Source organism: Leuciscus leuciscus, assembly GCF_965113295.1.
Source record: "Leuciscus leuciscus genome assembly, chromosome: 9".
NCBI lineage: Eukaryota > Metazoa > Chordata > Actinopteri > Cypriniformes > Leuciscidae > Leuciscus > Leuciscus leuciscus.
In genome coordinates, this window is record NC_138733.1 from 28,339,832 (window position 1) to 28,352,222 (window position 12,391).

General features: G+C 35.7%; 2 long non-coding RNA genes across 4 annotated transcripts; one reads left to right on the forward strand and one right to left on the reverse strand.

Moving 5' to 3' along the window:
• Positions 1–1,016: 1,016 nt before the first annotated feature.
• Positions 1,017–3,277, reverse strand: LOC309505692. Of its 2 annotated transcripts, XR_014208546.1 has the most exons (3): positions 3,236–3,277; positions 2,690–3,130; positions 1,017–2,213 (listed from the first exon to the last, which is right to left on the reverse strand). It is a non-coding gene; the product is annotated as an uncharacterized lncRNA (long non-coding RNA). The 2 variants fall into 2 exon arrangements; XR_014208547.1 differs by lacking the exon at positions 3,236–3,277 and having other exon boundaries at positions 2,690–3,191.
• Positions 3,278–9,349: 6,072 nt separating this feature from the next.
• Positions 9,350–11,361, forward strand: LOC309505686. 2 transcript variants are annotated; one of them, XR_014208539.1, is made up of 3 exons: positions 9,350–9,484; positions 9,639–9,754; positions 10,402–11,361. It is a non-coding gene; the product is annotated as an uncharacterized lncRNA (long non-coding RNA). The 2 variants fall into 2 exon arrangements; XR_014208540.1 differs by having other exon boundaries at positions 9,642–9,754.
• Positions 11,362–12,391: the final 1,030 nt, after the last annotated feature.

Genomic DNA, 12,391 nt, shown 5'->3' on the forward strand with positions numbered 1-12,391 from the left:
ACTGAAACATGTTTTAAAATTAAGTGAAGATGGACATTTTTAATTAGTCAAAATTGTAATTTTTTACATTGATTTATTACATGGAACATGTGTTTTCCATGCATTTTGTTGAGATGTCTTTTCTTGTGTAGCTTATTGTATACACATGGTTGATTATTCATGTTACTTATGTATTATACTATTTTTTTTTTGTGTGTGTATTCATTGATATTAATCTATTACTAGCTTTTTTTTCCAAGTGCATGGAAGTGTATGTATTAAAATGGATCTAAAATATGTAATAAACAATTCTTATTTTGTATTTGGTTCAGTTTGTTTATTATAATAGAAGTTAATGGTGGTAACCATAGTAACAACATGACATTAATTTAATACAAATAAAATAAAATTGAAATTTGGTTCCTGGAGGCACCCACAGTGGTTCCACACAGTGCCTTATATAAGAGTTCCTCTGGAAACCTGTGTGGTTCCTCAGAGAACCGGCCCTTTTTAAAGGGTGCCTAGAGGATCTACAGACGGTTCCGCCGGTGTGGCAAAGTGAAGAACCCCAAAAGGTTCCTCCAGGCACCTTTTATTTTTACAGTGTAGTCCGGGCAGGCAGCAAACGTACGGAGTCCAAAGGCAAGCAGAGTTCAGGGCAGGTAACAAACAAATAGAATGGCAGGCAAGGGTCAAGGCAGGCAGCAAAGAATCAAATACGAGTAACAGTCCAAATCAAACACGGGTAGCCTACACTGTAAAAATAAAAGGTGCCTGGAGGAACCTTTTGGGGTTCTTCACTTTGCCACACCGGCGGAACCGTCTGTAGATCCCCTAGGCACCCTTTAAAAAGGGGCGGTTCTCTGAGGAACCACACAGGTTTCCTGAGGAACTCTTATATAAGGCACTGTGTGGAACCACTGTGGGTGCCTCCAGGAACCAAATTTCAATTTTATTTTATTTGTATTAAATTAATGTCATGTTGTTACTATGGTTACCACCATTAACTTCTATTATAATAAACAAACTGAACCAAATACAAAATAAGAATTGTTTATTACATATTTTAGATCCATTTTAATACATACACTTCCATGCACTTGAAAAAAAAAGCTAGTAATAGATTAATATCAATGAATATACACACACAAAAAATAGTATAATACATAAGTAACATGAATAATCAACCATGTGTATACAATAGGCTACACAAGAAAAGACATCTCAACAAAATGCATGGAAAACACATGTTCCATGTAATAAATCAATGTAAAAAATTACAATTTTGACTAATTAAAAATGTCCATCTTCACTTAATTTTAAAACATGTGTTTCAGTCCGCTTATTAAGTCTGACGTCCCTGTTTCCAAGTCCAAAAGCTCTATCAGATGCCAAAAACAAACAACAAACAGTGCTAATATACACTCATTGTGCTGTAATATTCCTGAAAATTAGGATCCTAACCTTTATCTCTATTCCGAAATCTCAGATGGTTAGTTATTCAGCTATTTTGAATCATAAAATGTTGAAGTCTGGGATGCCGTTAGACTGAGACTGTAATGTACACTATAGCTTTTGAAAAGCTTAAATGTGTGACTTGAATCAACAGTTCCCATAAATGGTTGTTGAGTATTCTCAATATCTAGAAACAAGATAGAGGAAGTAGAAGTAGAGGTTTCGACCCGGAAACAGTATTCCTTATGTCACAACAAGCAGAAAACATTTTCCATTTTAACAGAGTTAAGGTGCAGTAAAGTTATCTGTTGTTCTGTGAATGTTCACTGGTGAATTCAGTCATTTCAATAAGAATCCACACGATCAGCAATTTTGTCTTTTTGCCTGTGTAATTTCACGAAATTCACAAATGTGATGCACCTTTACTCGCTGCAACATAAAATGCAATCAATTATAAAATCTTCACAAGGGACACGTGAGGTACTTAACGAGTTAGAAAAGTGAAAAGGTGCATCAGCTTCATTTTCAGTTTGCTTTTCCTCTTTTCTGGTGGATGGTTCAGTGATTTTCAGGTCTACAGGAGGATTTTTATTCTTGATCAAACTTGTATTTCAGCTTACCGAGATCCCTGCAAAGTACAAAATTTACTGTTAGTAAGGTTATTAAAGTTATTAAATAATTTCCTCAGCCTTGTGACGTTCCAAACCTGTTTGACTTTCTGTCTGTGGAACCCGAAAGCAGATCTCAGGCATAATGCAACCCGTCACCATTCAATATCACTGCATGAAACACAAGCATAATTTTTTTTTGTAATTCATTCAAACTATTCTTATGTACACTTGTCTAGTTCAATTCAATGCAACAATTTATGTAAAAAATAGTTAAGCTCCAAAAATGTCCCAGAAAAGATCCTAAAAATAGTCAATGAGTTCACAACTCATGTGTTATGGGTTGTGTTGTAAGTCTTCTGAAGTCATATAATAGCTTTTTCCTTTTTTTTTGTCGAAACAGACTAAACTTTAAGTTATAATTCAGGGTTCAAATGTCTTATATTCAAATGCATATGATTAAGGTATAGCCTATAAAAAATGCATAGCATTATTAGCTCCAAACCTGTGATATTATTTTTCTGAGTAACATGAATGAGATTTGAGAGCATGAGGGAAGATTTTCAGTACACAGTCACACAATACAATTTCACTCAGAGAAAGTTCATAGTAATAAAGTACTTGCATGTGGTGTATAGGTAACTTACTGTAATTCAATGTTGCCTCTGAAATGTTCAGATTATTTTAGAAATGTACTGGTTGTTCTGGGGAAACAAAAGAACAAAGCTGATTATTCACAACATCATATTTATTGACCAGTAAATGGCTTTAAAATGGTATTTGAGAGAATGAGGGCACATGTAGTAAGTAAAGTTAGGCTAAACAAAAACAGACCAAACTATATTAACTGGCTTTTGTTATTCATAACAAACGCCAATGACGACAGCATGAATCAGCTACATTAGTTAGGCTATCTCAGCAATTTGAAGACACAGTTGTACAGAATATGTTGAATTGAATGACTAAATCAATCTAAGACAATAAGTCAATAATTTCCATTTGTTCATTAACTTACGTTAGATCAACGTAGTTAGCATCGCGGCTAAAACCTTCATACCAGATACTGTGCAATAAACGAGTGGTAAACACTGTAAAAAAGTAGTAATGTATAATCAATTTAGTTTATATATATGTGTGTTTGAATATATAGTGAGTTGACTCTGTATTTATATTTATTTGGCGAGTTTACAAACCTTGTAACAGAGAGCCGATCAAACGACGGAAGCTTTGATGAGAGGAGCCGTTACCCGATGACGTCGATCAGCTGAGCTTTGTTGCGCGTGAGCAGCGCGAGGATCACTGAAGCGACGACAGTAGAGGAATAGCAGCAGTTTCGTGACAGAATAAAACTTTTCTCCTCCTAGTTCTTCTTCTTCAAATAATAATTTATGAAGAAGTAGGTAAAAATGATTATTTTATTACTATTATTTATTCAATAATAATGAATGAATTCTTCTTATTAATATTATTATAATTTAGTGTTGTTGTTTAAGGTTTAAATTAATCAACAAAATAGGCCTATAGATACTAAATAAATGTAAGCTACCCAGGTGAAAAAGACGTAGGCTACTGTTAAATATATTAAAAATGCATTAAAGTATATTTGTATTGTAGGCCTACTAAAAACACACTCAAGTACATTTTTAATAGTACGTCTTTTTTCACCTGGGTATGTAGGCTATACTGAATCAAACTTAAGTAGCCTATAATAATAATAATAGGATAATAATATTCTCATTCTGGCCTCACAGAACCATTGGGTTCCTCCAGATGCTGGCTTTAACATAAGAGATCTTCCAGGAACCACTTAAATGTTAAAAGATCTTCCAATAACCCTTTTATCGCATTCAAGTTCCTCTATTTTCCCCCAAAGCACTTCGAGGTCTCATGGTAATGAAAAGGTGACTCCAGAACCTCTGAACTAAATACAAAGTGCTTAAAGGATCCCATAAGTTCCAGCAAGAACCTCAAAGAATGTCAATGCTCCTCCAGTAACCCTACTATAGGAGAAAGAGCTTTGAGGCACTTAAATTACATTTTGAAGTTCCTTGAGTATCCGACAGGATATTTGAGGCTCCTTTAGTTTTTACAGTTTATAACAATCCACAATGATTAAATGCTCAGAAAAGATCACCAAGGCAAATCAAGACTTCGCACAGTGTGTGTGATGAAATACAGGTGAGAGTGCAATCAGTCCCAAGAATGAGGGCCTAAAATGGGAAATGAAGTCCAAATGAGAAACAGTCAATATTCGGGTGATGGCTCCCTCTGGTGGTGCGAAGGAGGCAGTGCGGGATTCTCACTTGTGTAATACTGCTGTTGGTATGCTAATCCAAGATCAGCATAGACTAATAAGAATAAAGTGCAACCTCTTGTGTACTTGTGAACTGTGTTTGTTTTAATCTAGAGCTCCAAAGAAATTAAAATCTTTGCATAATATCAGGTCTCTAAAGATTAAGATCCATTACATCCTCTGGGTCAGCATCAGAATTTTGCTTATGGAAAAATTGCTCCACTCCATGGAAATGAAAAAGTATTATATAAATACAATTTTGTTATTATTATTATTATTAAGGGGATTTTACAGTACTAAACATTTACCTCTTCAGTCATGCACCATGTATCATCTGTAATACTCTTGTGTAACCAGTAGATGGCTGTATGGCCCTATATATAAATATATATCCATGACTGTGTATTCCCCAGTTGCTGGATGTTTTCAGTCATAATTACTTGCATGTATTATGTTGCAACTTAAGGCAAGCCTGGCCGTGTTGTGCGGTCATTGGCTGAGGTCGTGCCGACACCTAGCAGTAATGTCCACTGTAACGGCAATGCCGGTACTGTCATGAACATAATACAAGCGTGGTTAACACAGTGCAGATGAAACACGAAGGAAGCTGTTACACTGGTGCCAATCACCCAGTCAGTCATTTACATGACTTAGTCGAACACGCCAGCTCGGTGGCTGCAACAGCCTAAGACGAATGCTGAGCATAGATTAGTTAGCTTGATTTCTACACGGACAATACATGCGTTGCAAGGAACATCCAAGTTATAAACACATTCAGGTCATACATGCATAGGTGCCTCATAGCCCACCTGGGCATGGGTTTTCCACAAAGGGTAGGCCTACGTGTAAGAGAAACCACAAACGATGACGGATTCCTTGTCCTTTTTACACCGTGGTTGCCTACCTGCCTATATTTCATAATATTTCAACATGTTTCTGTCGATTTTACACATTTTAGTCTGGCAATGGTTCAACTAGTAAAATGTGTACAAGTTTATGTAACAATAACACGTGAAGTTAAAAGTGCAGTCAGAATGAAATAGGTACTGCAGTCCAATTCAAAATATCTGATATCGTCGTTTCTCCCACCACAGGCTCCTCAGACTGGACAGCGCTCACACGGGTTGCCAGTTTGAGCACACGCAACAGGAATGAGTGCAATGGACAATGCAACCTGCAGTATCACAGACCAAAACAAAAACAAACATTCCAGCCCGGAAACGCACATTTCAAAGAAAAATAACTGGCTGTAGAAGTGTTTTTCAGAGAAACGAGTGTGTGAACTTAGCATGTTTCCTCAATATATGCAAACGTATTGTTATGCTTTACAGGGTGAAAAAGTTTCATACAGCACCTTTAACTAATGTAAGTAAGTATAAATGACTTACCTTTGCTGGATCAATCGCGTCCTTCTTCTTCTGAGGTAAATCCGAGGCTTATTCCTTACACGTCTTCTTCCCAACTCGATGAAAAACAGAGGAATGATGAAGCTTGACTCTTTGTTTGTCGAGTTTTGAAATCGAACAGTTTGCTCTTCCTTTCCTGTAGAAAACAGAAAGTAGTAAAATAAGTTTTTACTACTGTGATTTTTCCTCTAAATTTTGGGTGATTGTTTTAAATGGATTTTAGTGAAAAAAAATTTCCCCTAGTTTTAGAATAAAATCTGTTGAGTCCCCATATGGATTGCATTTCCAGTTTTCAGAGCTTGTGAGACCATGTAAATGTAAATGGAAGAAACTCTTCTTTACTTTATTTCCTTATGATATTGTGAGAATATTTTAAAGTTTAAAATACTTAAAAAAACTAAGTGGAAATCTATAGAGTATATATACTTATGTCAAAATATTTACCATTGAAGTCTTGCTTTTTTTGGATGTGGGGTGTGCCTTATGATATAGTTATGCTCCCTGTCTTGCAATGTAAATGTGAAAAATGTAAAATAGAAACATTTCTATTTTAAATCATTTCGAATAATGCACATTTCTATTTTCCTTTTCATAAAAATCTCACTGCTGACATTCACTTCTGCCATACAGCAGACAATAAGAGCACTTCAAGTTCACATCTCAGATTCACGAGGAACTAAAAACAAATCACATACAGTCTGCTGAGAACATTCTGCAATTTCTTCTCTATCCACCACAGGATTCCGTGAAATGTCCACGGGCCCTTAACTCAAAATCCGTGGAGCCATCACGGAATCGCCCCAAATTCCGTGATGCGGCCACGGATATTACTCCAATGCAAGTCAATGACATTGACCTTCCGTGGTCCACACACGGATACCCGTTTCAATGACGGAGTACAGATCTCACTCAATCGACGTGCTTTCTCATTTGGAAACGCAACATTTGAAGTATTTGTGAACTTTTCCAACATCAAATGCCATAATGACGTTAACCTGACTGTTATTGAAGCTATTGCATTGTCCTGTCATCATAAAATTTCGGTTTGTTTCAGTTAGCCTAACCGAAGTCCCGTGATGGCACCACGGACCTCAACAACCTGACCTCACTCATGGACGTTGTAATGTTGCTGGCTTGTTTAGGAACTTATAAGCTTTAGGTCGACTGTGTTGCAATGGCATGTAATTAACTTGACATTTTGTCTCGTCCTGTCATCATAAAATCCAGTTTGATGGCGTTTTACACCTATTGCTCGCTTGGCTATAGTCAGATCTAAAATCTGTGATAGGAGCACGGAGTGAGTCTGTGGTGAGACCACGGATAACTCCAACGCGCAAGTCAATGACACTCACCTTCCGTGGTCCACACACGGATACCCGTTTCAATGACAGAGAACAGATCTCACTCAATGGACGTGCTTTCTCATTTGGAAACACAACATTTTAAGTATTTATTTATTTTCCAACACCAAATACCATAAAGACTTTAACCTCTCTGTTATTGTAGCTATTGCATTGTCCAGCCATCATAAAAATTCAGTCTGATTCTGTTAGCCAAACTGAAGTCCCGTGATGGCACCACGGACCTCAACAACCTGACCTCACTCACTGGATGGTGTGATGTTGCTCACTTGTTTAGACACTTGAAAGCTTTATGTCGACTGTGTTGCAATTTTGTCTGGTCCTGTCATCATAAAATCCAGTTTGATGGCGTTTTACACCTATTGCTCGCTTGGCTATATAGTCAGATCTAAAATCTGTGATAGGAGCACGGATTGAGTCTGTGGTGAGACCACGGATAACTCCAACGTTCGTGATATGGTCACGTAATTTAATCTATTGATTCGTGCCACGGACACGTTTATTTCGTTATTTTTCGTCTTTCGTGATTACAGCTCGATTATTTCTGCCTGTCGGCTGCAGCAGAGAAGCTGTTTAATCAACATTTATTCACGAGATCTTATCGTGGTTTATGTATTTTTTTTTATGTTATTATTTCGGTCTTATTGCCAGGGAAGCTGGATTGTTTTGCTGTTTATTGATATTTTTAAAATGATATTTTATTAGTAGGAAATCGCGCTGAAGAAGTCTCGTTCCGAACACATCGCGATATTTGGCATCAGTTCACGTGTGTCAGCTGTTGGTAAGTAACCTAGTAAATAAATACCTAAATACGCTGTCCTAATAATGTGTGATATAATGTCTTTTCTGTTTGTCGATATTAATCTGCCAAATATATCTGCCATTTCCACGGAGACTTTGCGTTTCATTGCTTTCTAATTCAAAATATATGATTAAACACTGCCTGTCACGTGACGTGCTATAGGCTTAGATATTCATATCAGATTAAAAATAGTACAATTAGTTCCAAAGTTGTATTTGTAGTAGAAGCACAGTAAAAACAACACTTACCATGCTTTTACCACAGTAACATTAGTTTAACTGTGATAAGTGTAGTAAAAAGACAGTAATCACAAAACTTACCATGCTTTTACCACACTATTGGTAGTTTTAATGTGATACTTATTGTAAATGCACAGTAACCACAACACTTACCATGCTTTTACCACAGTAACCCTAGTTTTACTGTGATAGGGTGTGGTAAAAGGACAGTAACCACAAAACTTACCATGCTTTTACCTCTGTATTGATAGTTTTAAAGTGATATTTGTTGTAAATGCATATTAACCACAACACTTGCCATGCTTTTAACACTTTATAATGTAACATCCAATATTTGTAAGGTAAATCAGTACTTTTTCCTTTAAATAATCCTATATATTATACATAATTATATTTTCTTTTCTCTTTTTTCAGCTGAAAAGACCTAAAGGGCCTTTCGGACTCAGTCAGCCCATTATTGTTTGAGGAGAAGTAAACGGAGGAGACGGAAAGCTGCAAAGGCAAATATTCACGATGGCTGAATCGTGTTGGTTTGTGTATAGTATACAATAGTATGTGTTGGTTTTAACCCTAAATCAAACATTTTATCAACCATTTGTTGTTTCTTAAAACTTTTCTCACAAAACCCATAGCCCAATCAGTACAAACATAGTCTGAAAGTCTTAATAATTCACAAGATTTAACAAGTTGTCAAATTCGTACGATACTCGTACATATTTGTGTACTCGTACACAATCCTGCAGCTTTTACTCCTAGTGCTGTCATTGGCTACTGCCTCAATTCCTGTACATATTTATCGCGATATTTGTAAATCAGTTGCGCCACTTCTTGGAAAGTTGTCGGATATCACACACACTGTGTTCATGTTCCAGTGATACATGATGTCTCTCCACACCTCATAACCTACCTCTGTTTGCAAGAGTGGAAAAGCTTATCTGACTTGTCACATGACATCAGATACTCAATTATTTTGTCATAATCAGAATGTTACACTGCTGATAACTGTCCCGTTTGCATGTAAATCATTTTCATATAATTATTGCTTGCTATTAAAGACATACTTTTATTCATAGAAATGCCCACATATCAGTGAACTTATAAAATAAAAATGCTTTTAACATTTAATTATGCAACACTCTTTACAGAAAACATATCATACAGTTATAAACTGACTATTTGCAAGTAATGTATTAAAATTACCTTCCTTTCTGTTTTGCAGGATTGCTTAGTCCTTTTTTTTAAAGCTCTACAATATCAAACTCAACAGCTCTTTTAGGAGCCAACCATTACAAGAGCTACTAGTGAGTCGCAGCGAATCTTGCCGTGATCAGCCCTTCCCAGGTGAAGTTTCTAGAATATTGCAATCAGTATTTACTCATCAAATGTTCTCTCCTGAATCATATGGTAAATTAACTTATTTAATACTGTCTTAATTTATGTTTCAGGAACAATAGTAATTGCACATAGAGTAAGTCGAGACTATCTTGTTTTACAGCAGAGAAGGAAGACCAGTCCTTATATCAACGCAAGCTAATCGAATAAGTCCTTTGTTTCGGGTGAGGAAGGAACATCTGGTGCCCAAAGAAGACAGAAAAGTGAGCGAGTCCATTGGTATGTCTTGAATTGAAACAATGCTGTAAAATGTAGTTCATAATTTGATGTTGACAATTTTACATTGTACAGGTTTTCACTTGGTTTTTGATCATGTGAAGCTCTTGAAACAAGTGACAGAAGAGTATGTTGTCTGGAAAGAAATCAAGCATCACTGGCAAAGGCTCAAAAGAGACAATGCCTTTCTTAAAAATCTTTTAAAATAGGTTGCTGTTGATATGGGTAAAACAGTTTTTGTTCAGTACTTAGCTTATATTATGTGCTCCAATATATATATATATATATATATATATATATATATATATATATATATAATAAATACTTCAATGTGTATATTATATAATGCTGCTTTGTAAATTTATGTAAGGAACAGGCAACTCTGGCCCTTTGCATTCTACTTTTTGAGGTTAGTTAAGAGTTAACGTCCAACCCTAATCGAGCACATCTGAAAATTTTAACCAAAGTCTTCAGGTTTATTTCTAGACAATAGGCAGGAGGGTTTGAGGTCGGAGCAAAATCTGCAGGACAGTGGACGCTGAGGGCCAGAGTAAACCATCACTGCTTTAAATAACGCAGAACATAAGCTGACCCGACTGGCCATTAAACAACTTTATTTGAATGGTTTCTGTTTTCTGTTTTACTTTCAGACCAGGACTGGAGAACGCCTGACAATGGGATGTTGAGACTTCTTCTCCTGGTTGAGAAAAAGCTACACCACATCAGTGATCACATCTTCTGTTCTTCAACTGAACAAACTGTTTAGACGAGGAAGAAGAACACGAACATGATAGAGACGTACAGGGAAGAGCAAGAAACCAGTTTAGCTGTGATAATGAATCATTATTTTCCAACACAATATCAAATCTGTTTTCTGTAGGTGACTGAATATGATTCTCTGGCACTAATTTTATGGCTTCAGCAGCTGTGAATGGACTATTATGATGTTAATGTATTTTTGAAGACACATTTTTATTTATCTTGAATCTCATTTGTCTTTATGCTACTTTATTAACTTTATTCTGTGTCCTCCAATAAAGTGTTGTTTAATAAAGTATGGTGACTATTGTGTATTGAAAGTGGTGTTTGGTACAGTAAATAAACATTTTTATTTGAGAAATTTTAATTTCTTATTTCTTTAGTTTAATTAATTAAAAAATAACTAGGCCTACATATAATTAATAACTTATAAATTACTACATATAATTAATGACCATGATTCTTTTACTTGGGACATAAAAAAATGTAGATCTGGTTAATGATATTTGGGACAACAATGCAACAAAAGTTGCACATACTTGCATGTATGCCAGTTTGCAGTGAAATAAAAGGAAGCTATGTGAATAACAAGAGGCTGCAGTGGGCTATCTTGCTATAAATACTTAACGCTTAATTGAAGATGATCCATGTTGATCATTCTAGCACATCTACAACTGCTTTTTGAATGAAAGCATATATCACTGATGTCAGGCATATAAGCAGCAATCAGAGGGGGTGAAAAGGAAATGTTGGCACTGTTTTTTTGTTGTTTTACTGAATGGTGCATTACCCTTGTGTAATAGTAATAGTGTGTGTAGATCTGTGTAGATTGTATGGCCCAGCAATGGCCCCCAGAAGAGCAAACAAATGCACATTTCAAATGGCTGTAACTCGAAGTCCGGTTAGTGTATCAAAGAGAAAATCGGCAGGACGACTGCTTATGCTATGTATAATAAATAATGTTGGCCACAGTTTTCAGATATATATGGAAAGCTGGCATAAAGGTTATTTTTAAAGTGCTCACAGTAAAATATCAAATTTCAGCCTGTCCCTCATATATGTCATAAAGGTTTGCGCAATGAAGATATCCAGTTGTCCATTAAATATATAATTTATTTAACATTTATTGTTTTATTACTAAACGTTTTATACTACATTACCCACATATCTCTGTCATTCTATCAGTGGAACAGGAAGCATTGTTCTGTAGTTCATTGAAATGTGCAGACATGCTTAGGGTTAGGGTTAGGATCTCGGTAAAGGAGTAATTTCTCACATTATAGAGACACTTTATAGTTAGCTTAATGTATAACTAATGTAATAATAACACCAAACCATACTTTGTAACATGAAGCGCCAGTTTATATGGGTTAAACGATTGTCCAATCACAGCGAGTTCTGCGATAAAGTCACAGCCAATACAAACCCAGCTGAATAAATGCGTCACACTTACATGCCCATTTATGGCAAATGATGACAGATCTCTTCTGGTTCCGGCTGCAGGGATAGATACCTTAAATATTTAATTAAGGCTGTTAAACATGTATTATTTCTAATTAAATTATAAAACTCATATTTAAAAACAAAAGACTCTTTGTGTGGTTACCGTCCAAAAACGAGTTCACATGATCAATGACACAAATTTGCTTATTTGATTAGACTGATGCATAAATACATTTGAAAGAGAAACTTTTTTCTAAGCAAAGGCCTACAGCAGGAGTAGTTTTGCAGTATTTTAATTAAAGATAATTGCATGTAGGCCTACTAAAGTGCTTCTAACATTTACAGTGTATGTATAGTCAAAGATATATCAATTATATTCAAATAAATGTAACAAAAGCACAATGAATGGACACAATTTTGAAAGCTTATTCCAATATT